We start from the raw sequence: 10093 nt of genomic DNA, 5'->3' as shown, positions 1-10093 counted from the left end.
GGGGAGAGTGGTGGTCTGTCATATTTGAAGGAGGGCAGATGTCCAGGCCAGAGAAGGGATGCGGACAACTGGTCAGAGACAAGAGAGATGAGATCGAAGTACAGTGATCAGGGTGGCGTTAGAGGAACAAAGTGTGTGGGCTGGGTTATAGTAATAATAATAATAATGGCATTTATTAAGTGCTTACTATGTACAAAGCACTGTTCTAAGCACCGGGAAGGTTACGAGGTGATCAGGTTGTCCCATGTGGGGCTCACAGTCTTCATCCCCATTTTCCAGATGAAGGAACTGAGGCCCAGAGAAGTGAAGTGACTGGCCCAAAGTCACACAGCTGACAAGTGGTGGAGCCGGGATTTGAACCCATGACCTGTGACTCCAAAGCCCGGGCTCTTTCCACTGAGCCACTCTGCTTAGGAGAGCAGAGGGGAAAGAGAGAGAGGGGCAAAGTCACTGAGTGCTTTTTGATGTTTCTGTTTGATGTGGAGATGGAGCGGTAACCACTAGAGGTTCCTGAGAAGTGGGGAAACGTGAATTGAACTTTTTTCTTTGAAAAATGATCCGGGCAGCAGGCTGAAGTAGGGGGAGACAGGGGGCAGGAAGGTCAATGGATGCAGGAATCAAGTAGGGATAAGGTAAGTGCTAGCATAGCTGTAGTTTGGATGGAGAGAAAAGGGCTGACTGTAAAGATGATGTGAAGGTAGCTTAGTACCAACGGGAATGAATATATGGGTTGAATGAGAGATGAATAATAATAATAATAATAATAATGGTATTTGTTAAGTGCTTACTAAGTGCCAAGCACTGTTCTAAGTGATGAATGCTTTGGACATGCTAGGTTTGAGGTGTTGGTGGGACATCCAAAAAGAGATATTCATTCATTCATTCATTCAATCGTATTTATTGAGTACTTACTGTGTGCAGAGCACTGTACTAAGCGCTTGGGAAGTACAAGTTGGCAATATATAGAGACGGTCCCTACCCAACGGCGGGCTCACAGTCTAGAAGGGGGAGACAGACAACAAAACAAAACATATGAACAAAATAAAATAAATAGAACAGATATGTACAAACAAAATAAATAGAGTAATTCATTCATTCATTCAATCGTATTTATTGAGCGCTTACTGTGTGCAGAGCACTGTACTAAGCGCCTGGGAAGTACAAGTTGGCAACATATAGAGACGGTCCCTACCCAACAGCGGGCTCACAGTCTAGAAGGGGGAGACAGACAACAAAACAAAACATATGAACAAAATAAAATAAATAGAATAAATATGTACAAATAAAATGAATAATAATAATAATGGCATTTGTTAAGTGCTTACTATGTGCAAAGCACTGTTCTAAGCGCTGGGGGGATACAAGGTGATCAGATATCCCGAACGCAGGAGGAAATCTGAGGCTGCAGATACAGTGGAGATGTAGTTTGGAGAACCCTCTGCATAGAGCTGGAAATTAATACTGTGGTTGCAAATGAGTTCTCTGAGGGAGGGAGTGTAGTCTACACAGACAGGGACCCAGAACTGAGACACGAGGTTCTTCCATCGTTAGTTGGGAAGCAGAGGTGTAGTCTGTGAAAAAGATCAAGAATGAACAGCCAGAGAGATAGGGGGATGAACCAAGAGACGACAGGGACAGTGAAGCTAAGGTTAGATAATGTTGCCAAGAGAAGGAGGTGATACCCAGTGTCAAAGATGGTTGAGGGATTCTAGGATGATTAGGATGGAGTAGAGACCACTGGATTTGTCAAGAAGGTGGTCATTGGTGACCTTTGAGAACATTATTTATTTATTTTACTTGTACATATTCTACTTATTTTACTTGTACATATTCTATTTATTTTATTTTGTTAATATGTTTTGTTTTGTTCTCTGTCTCCCCCTTCTAGACCGTGAGCCCACTGTTGGGTAGGGACCGTCTCTATATGCTGCCAACTTGTACTTCTCAAGCGCTCAGTACAGTGCTCTGTACACAGTAAGCGCTCAATAAATACGATTGAATGAATGAATGAATAGGTTCTTTGGACAGAAAGGGGTGGAAGTCCGATTGGAGAGTAAAAAGAAGAGAATTGGAGGAAAGGAACTGGAAGGAGCAGGTGTAAATGACTCTCTCGAGTTCGGAGAGGAATGGTAGGAGGGAGATGGGGTGATAACTGGAGGGAAACTTGGGGTCACTAGTTTTTTTTTTTAGGACAGGGTACGTGAGCATATTCAAAAGCAGTGGGAAAGAAGCCACTGGAGAGTGAACAGTTGAAGATGGCAGTCAAAGGGGGAGAAGAGAGGGAGCAAGTGTATTCATGAGGTGTGAAGGTGTAGAGTCAGAGGCACAGGTGTAGGGATGGATTTTGCGAGGAGGCGGAGATGTCCTCTTGAAATACTGCTGGGAAAGATGGGAGAATAAGCTCATTGTGGGCAGGAAATTTGTCTGTTAATTTTTATATTGTACTCTCTCAAGTGCTTAATACAGTGCTTTGCACACAATAAGCACAGTGTGGCTCAGTGGAAGGAGCACGGGCTTTGGAGTCAGATGTCATGGGTTCGAATCCCGGCTCTTCCAATTGTCAGCTGTGTGACTTGGGGCAAGTCACTTCACTTCTCTGTGCCTCAGTTCCCTCACCTGTAAAATGGGGATGAAGACTGTGAGCCCCCCGTGGGACAATCTGATCACCTTGTAACCTCCCCAGCGCTTAGAACAGTGCTTTGCACATAATAAGCGCTTAACAAATGCCATCATTATTACAAGTTGGAGATGTTTAGAAGCCACATGTTAGTAAAATGCTAGGGACGTTGAGCATCACAAACAATGAGTTCTCAGAATGCAGTCAGAAGCGCATCTCATCTGAACCATGGGGCTTAATGCAAAGACAATGAACAACAGCAGGAGCCCCAACAGCTGTTCTGTGCTTATCAGGGAGGTCAGACTATAGACAGCAGAAGCAGCACGACATAGTGGATACAGCACAGGCCTGGGACTCAGAAGGTCATTCATTCATTCATTCAATCGTATTTATTGAGTGCTTACTGTGTGCAGAGCACTGAACTAAGCACTTAGAAAGTACAAGTTGGCAACATATAGAGACGGTCCCTACCCAACAGCGGGCTCACAGTCTAGAAGGGGGAGACAGACAACAAAACAAAACATATGAACAAAATAAAATAAATAGAATAAATATGTACAAGTAAATAGAGTAATAAATATGTACAAACATATATACAGGTGCTGTGGGGAGGGGAAGGAGGTAAGGCGGGGGGAATGGGGAGGGGAGGAGGGGGAGAGGAAGGAAGGGGCTCAGTGTGGGAAGGCCTCCTGGAGGAGGTGAGCTCTCAGTAGGGCCTTGAAGGGAGGAAGAGAGCTAGCATGGCGGAGGGGCAGAGGGAGGGCATTCCGGGCCCGGGGGATGACGTGGGTTGGGGGTCGATGGTGGGACAGGCGAGAACGAGGTACAGTGAGAAGATTACCGGCAGAGGAGCGGAGGGTGCGGGCTGGGCTGCAGAAGGAGAGAAGGGAGGTGAGGTAGGAGGGGGCAAGGTGATGGACAGCCTTGAAGCCGAAGGTCTTCAACATCTTCAAGAAGGTCGTTGGTTCTAGTCCCGGCTCTCCCACTTGTCTACCATGTGACCTTGGGCAAGTCACTTCACTTCTCAGCACGGCTTAGTGGAAAAAAATTGGGCATGGGAGTCAGAGGTCATGGGTTCTAATCCTGGCTCTGCCACTTGTCAGCTGTGTGACTTTGGACAAGTCACGTAACTTCTCAGTGCCTCAGCAACCTCATCTGTAAAATGGGGATGGAGACTGTGAGTTCCATGTGGGACACCCTGATTACTTTGTGTCTACCCCAGCGCTTAGAACAGTGCTTGGCACTTAGTAAGCGCTTAACAAGTACCATAATTATTATTATTCTGGGTGTCTCAGTTCCCTCATCTGTAAAATGGGGATTGAGACTGAGAGACCCATGTGGGACAGGGACTGTGACCAACCCGATTTGCTTGAATTCACCCCAGAGCTTAGTACAGTGCCTGGCACACAGTAAGCGCTTAACAAATACTATTATTATTATTGTTCCAAAAGATAAAAATCTCACCAAAAGTATGGTCATCTCTGAATCAAACTGATGGATGTGTGTTTGTGTATGCGGTAATTACAATCCAACAAGGGCCAACTTTTTTTGTCTCTCTATCAATCAAAGATATTTATTGAGCACTTACCGTGTGCTGAGCACTCCAATACGGCCAGATGCCTCATCAGCCTTTTCGGCCTCACGTGTGATCATGGATGAACATAACTGTCAGTGGTGTCTTAGAATATGAAGGACAACTATATGTATAAAACTAGAGACCAGTGAGTTTGTGATTGATATCTGGGAAACGAGAACAAATGATTAAACCATCAATTGGCAATTGCCTAGATAACACAGCCAATAAGCAGCCACCTAGGTTTTGTGAAGAGCAAATTGTGCCAGACTAATTTAATTTAATTTTATGATTATGCTAGACTAATGCAGCTGAGGGGAAACCAGTAGATTTATCTATGTTTCAGTAAGACTTTGGATTTTATTCCTATGGACGCTCTTCTTGGCAAGCAAGGAAGGAAGTACAGTTTTGACTAGATTGTCATTAGTTGGGTGTACGTTGACTAAATGGTCACCCCCTAAGTGTAGTCATTAATACGTCGATCACCTGGATGTAAGGAAAAAGAATGAACCGCTCAAATCTGCAGGCGACATCATTTTGGATGGGACTGCCAACACTTTGGTAGGCAGGAATAGAATTCAAAATGACTTATAATGGAAAAATATTCCACAGGATTGGATGGAATTCACTAGGGTCAAGTGCAGTAAAATACACATAGCGATGAAAAATGGATAAAGTTTTGGAGTTGATTGGCTTGGCACAAGTATAGCAGGAAAAGACGCAGGGTGTCAAAGTCATTCATTCATTCAATCGTATTTATTGAGCGCTTACTGTGGGCAGAGCACTGTACTAAGTCAATTGCATTTATTGAGTGCTTACTGTGGGCAGAACGCTGTACTAAGTGCTTGGGAAGTACAAATTGTCAACGTATAGGGACGGTCCCTACCCAACTCACAGTCTAGAAGGGGGAGAAGTCAGGTATCAGTAGTCTGGGATTCTGCTATACCGGAATCTGAAAACGGGAGTCGATCATCTAAGGTAGTGCTTCTGCTAGGCTATAAATTAGGTCAAATTGTTTTTGGACACTTGTGTCTATTTGAAAATTTCAAGGAAGGCTCCAAGAAGAGCAAGCAAACATCACTGAAAGGAGAGAAAGGGACACTGTTAAGAAACAACAAAGGACATGAAATTGTTTCATCTAGGGAAGGCTAGGAGATAATTAATTGGATGAATCAATAAATCATATTTATGGAGCACTTCTTGTGAAGACAGCAGTTGTAAGCACTTGGGAGAGTACAGTATCACAGAGTTGGCAGATATGTTCCCTGCCCACAAGGAGCTTACGGTCTAGAGGGGGAGAGAGACATTAAAGTAAATTTGGGTAATGTATGTAAGTTTCCTCTCAGGGTTGCACTTGGAGAGTTTCCAATCAATCACTCAATCAATCAATCGTATTTATTGAGCGCTTACTGTGTGCAGAGCACTGTACTAAGCACTTGGGAAGTCCAAGTTGGCAACATATAGAGACGGTCCCAACCCAACAGCGGGCTCACAGTCTAGAAGGGGGAGACAGAGAACAAGACAAAACATATTAATAGAATAAACAAAATTAACAAAATAAAATAAATAGAAGAGTAATTCCAGTACTCTACCAGTCATGACTACAGGAGGGAGAGTCAAGCAGAGGCCTGTCCATTCCCTTCCTAGCTTGGGCAGTGGCTAGCGAGTGGAAGGCAATCTGCCACAAGTTAAAACTCACCTGTGCTGGGGAACAGCAGCATGGTACAGAGTCGAGGGCAGAGACTTAAGTTTACTGCACGAAAGGAGGCCGTGGTAAACTACTTCTGTATTTCTACCAAGAAAACTCTATGGATTCGCTACCAGAACATTTTCAGATGGAAGTGGGATGTTCTGGGAGAGATGTGTCCATGGCATCGCTATGGGTCTGCCACGACTAGACAGCATAAGACAACAACAACAATGTACGTAAGTGCTGGGGGGCTAAAGGGGGAGTGGATAAAAGCTACAAATCTAAATTCAGGAATGATGACGAAGGAAGAGGGGGTAGGACCTTGAGGGCTTAGTCAAGGGAGGCCTCTTGGTGGATGGGATTTTAATAATCAAGATTATTATTATCAAGAGGAACAAGATTTTAATAAGGCTTTGAAGGTGGGAAGAGTGATAATTTGTCAGAAATGAAATGGGAGGGAGTTCCAGACCAGAGGCAGGATGAGGGTGAGGGATCGGTAGCAAAATAGAAAAGGTTGAGGTACGGTGAGTTGGTTGGCATTAGAGGACCAAAGTGAGCGGGCTGAGTTGTATAATAATAATGAAAATGATGGTATTTGTTAAGAGCTTATTATGTGCCAAGCACTGTTCTAAGCACTGGAAATCAACCAAGTAAGGTAGGAAGGGACAAGATTGCGTGCTTTAAAGTCAATGGTAAGGAGTTGCTGTTTGATATGGAGGTGGATGGGCAACCACTGGAGGTTCTTGTCCTTTTTCTTCTTTCTTCTTTATATCACTTTCCTTCACTAGACTGTATACTCCTTGAGGGTGGAGTCTGTGTCTTTTAACTCTACAGTGTGCCTAGTAAACTCATTCTTTCATTCATTCTTTCATTCATTCAATCAGATTTATTGAGTGCTTACTGTGTGCAGAGCACCGTACTAAGCGCTTAGGAAAGTACAGTTCAACAATAAAGAGTGACAATCCCTGCCCACAATGAGCTCACAGTCTAGAGTGGGGGAGATAGACACCAATACAAATAAATAAAATTTCGAATATATATACATAAGTGCTCTGGGACTGGGAGAGAGGAGAAGAGCAGAGGGAATAAGTCAGGGTGACGCAGAAGGGAGTGGGAGATGAGGAAAAGTGGGGTGTAGTCTGGGAAGGCCTCTTGGAGGAGGTGTGTCGTTAGGAAGGCTTTGAAGTGGGGGGAGAATAACTGTCTGTAGGATTTGAGGAGCGAGGGCCCTCCAGGCCAGCGATAGGATGAGGGCCAGGGGTCAGCAAGGGTGGGACAGGTGAGATGGAGGCACAGTGAGAAGGTCAGTACCACAGATTTACAGGGAGCAGTGTGGAAGAGGAGGCAAGTGAGAAGGTTTGTGGTCTGATAGAGGGATTTCAGAGTTGGTGAGTATAGAGATTGCGCAGTAGTTAGAGATGATGAGATTGAGCGGGTGTCCAAGTTGGTGAATGGGTGAGGCAGGGTGAAGCAGGAGGTCGGCGGAGTTGAGGAGTGATAGGAGGCAGTAGGCAGAGCGGTCATCGGGAACATGTATGTGGACGGTGAAGTCCCTAATGATCAAAGTGGGCATAGAGAAGGAGAGAAGGAATGTGAGAAAGGGATCAAAATGGTTAAAGAAGTTGGAGGTGGGACAGATACTAGAATCTAGAGGGGGTGGTAGGGACAGATGACATGGGCTTCAAATGAGGGAAAAGAAAGGGAAGGGAGAGTTGCGATGGTGCGAAGAAACATGGGGGTGCGAGAAGGAAGCCAACACCTCCTCCTTTCTCAGTGAGTCTGGGGGAGTGGGAGAGGAAGAGGCCTCCTCTGGAGAGGGCAGGAGGGGAGACCGTGTCGCCTGGAGAGAGCCAGGTCTCAGTGATGGAGAGGAAGGAGGGACTGACAGGAACAGGTCAAGGATAAAGGGGAGCTTCCCCATGATGGAGCCGGGCGTTCCCAGGCCATACTTGGCAGCAGCTGTGGAGGGGATAGAGCGCTCTGCATATGGTTGGAGCAGAACCTTTCTCTGTGCACAAATGCTCTGGGCATGTTACTCCCCTTCTTAAAAATCTCCAGGGGCTGCCAATCAACCTACGCATCGGGCAATAACTCTTCACTCTCGGCTTCAAGGCTGTCCATCACCTCGCCCCCTCCTACCTCACCTCCCTTCTCTCCTTCTCCAGCCCAGCTCGCGCCCTCCACCGCTAATCTCCTCACCGTGCCTCGTTCTCACCTGTGCCACCGTCGACCCCCGGCCCACGTCCTCCCCCTGGCCAGGAATGCCCTCCCTCCGCACATCCGCCAAACTAGCTCTCTTCCTCCCTTCAAAGCCCTACTGAGAGCTCACCTCCTCCTGGAGGCCTTCCCAGACTGAGCCCCCTCCTTCCTCTCCCCCTCCCCATCCCCCCCCCACCTTACCTCCTTCCCCCTCCCCACAGCACCTGTATATATGTATATATGTTTGTACATATTTATTACTCTATTTTATTTTGTTAATATGTTCTGTTTTGTTGTCTGTCTCCCCCTTCTAGACTGTGAACCCGCTGCTGGGTAGGGACCGTCTCTATATGTTGCCAACTTGTACTTCCCAAGCGCTTAGTACAGTGCTCTGCACACAGTAAGCGCTCAATAAATATGATTGAATGAATGAATGAATATGGTAGGCATTCAATGAATAGTATTGATTGCCTTGAAATATGACTTTGGATGGATGGGAGGCCTATCAGTTAATAATAATAATAATGATGGCATTTGTTAAGCGCTTACTATGTACCGAGCACTCTCAAGGGCTGGGGTAGATACAAGGTAATCAGGTTGTCCCACGTGGGGCTCACAATCTTAATCCCCATTTTACAGATGAGGTAATTGAGGCCCAGGGAAGTCAAGTGACTTGCCCAAAGTCACACGGCTGATCAGTGGCGGAGTTGGGATTAGAACCCACGACCTCTGACTCCCAAGCTCGGGCTCTTTCCACAAAGCCACGCTGCTTCTCTTCAGTTGTGCTCCAGGTCCCATAAGTGGCTCCCATAAATTGATATGACTGAGGGAAAATTTCTTAGACAATCAATTCTACTTATTGAGCACTTCCTGTGGGTGCAGAGTACTGCACTTAGTGCTTGGGAGAGTACAGTATAATAAAGTTGGTAGACATATTGCCTGCCCACGAGGAGCTGATAGTCCAGAGGACTCCAGGTGATAAAAAACTGTATTGTACTACTAACGTTACCTAGGTAACACCATCCTTCAAGGTTGATAGAACACAAATTACTATTATTAGAAGTAATACTAATCAATCGTATTTAATGAGCGCTTACTGTGTGCAGAGCACTGTACTAAGCGCTTACTACTAATAACAATAATAGCACTTGTAAGCCCTATGTGCCCAGCACCATACTGAGGCGGATACAATCAGATTAAATACAGTCTCTGTTTCACACGAAGCTCAGGGCTTAATGGGGAAGGAGAATAGGTACTTAATCTCCATTTTATTCATTCTTTCAATCGTATTTACTGAGCGCTTACTGTGTGCAGAGCACTGTACTAAACGCTTGGGAAGTACAAGTCGGCAACATATAGAGACGGCCCCAACCCAACAGCGGGCTCACAGTCTAGAAGGGGGAGACAGACAACAAAACGTGTAGACAGGTGTCAAAATCGTCAGAATAGAATTAACTGAGGCAGAGGGAAGTAAATCAATAGTACTTATTGAGCACTTACTGTGTGCAGAGCACTGTACTAAGCGCTTGGGAAGTACAAGTTGGCAACATATAGAGACGGTCCCTACCCAACAGTGGGCTCACAGTCTAAAAGTCACAGTAAAGTGACTTGCCAAGGTCGCATGGCAGGCAGGTGGCGGAGCTGAAATTAGGACCCAAGTCTCCCAAGGATTCCCAGCCCTGTACTCCTCAGCACTCTTTGTCATGCTCTGTCTCCCCCTTTTAGACTGTGAGCCCACTGTTGGGTAGGGACTGTCTCTATATGTTGCCAATTTATACTTCCCAAGCGCTTAGTACAGTGCTCTGCACATAGTAAGCGCTCAATAAATACGATTGATGATGATGATTTTAGTCCTTCACGGGCCTGTAGGAAGGCAGCTGAACCCGATAAGCTTACTCCATCCCCTCCAGCTCTATTATTTCAGAGTGAATAGGAGTGGACGGCCAAGAGTGCTCAATGAAGCCTAATATTAACTGAAAATGTATCTAGGCATTAAGGACTTCAACCACATTCA

The sequence above is a fragment of the Tachyglossus aculeatus genome, chromosome 4 (genome assembly GCF_015852505.1).
Source record: "Tachyglossus aculeatus isolate mTacAcu1 chromosome 4, mTacAcu1.pri, whole genome shotgun sequence".
In the NCBI taxonomy this organism is placed as follows: Eukaryota; Metazoa; Chordata; class Mammalia; order Monotremata; family Tachyglossidae; genus Tachyglossus; species Tachyglossus aculeatus.
Note: the sequence above shows the minus strand (reverse complement) of the source record.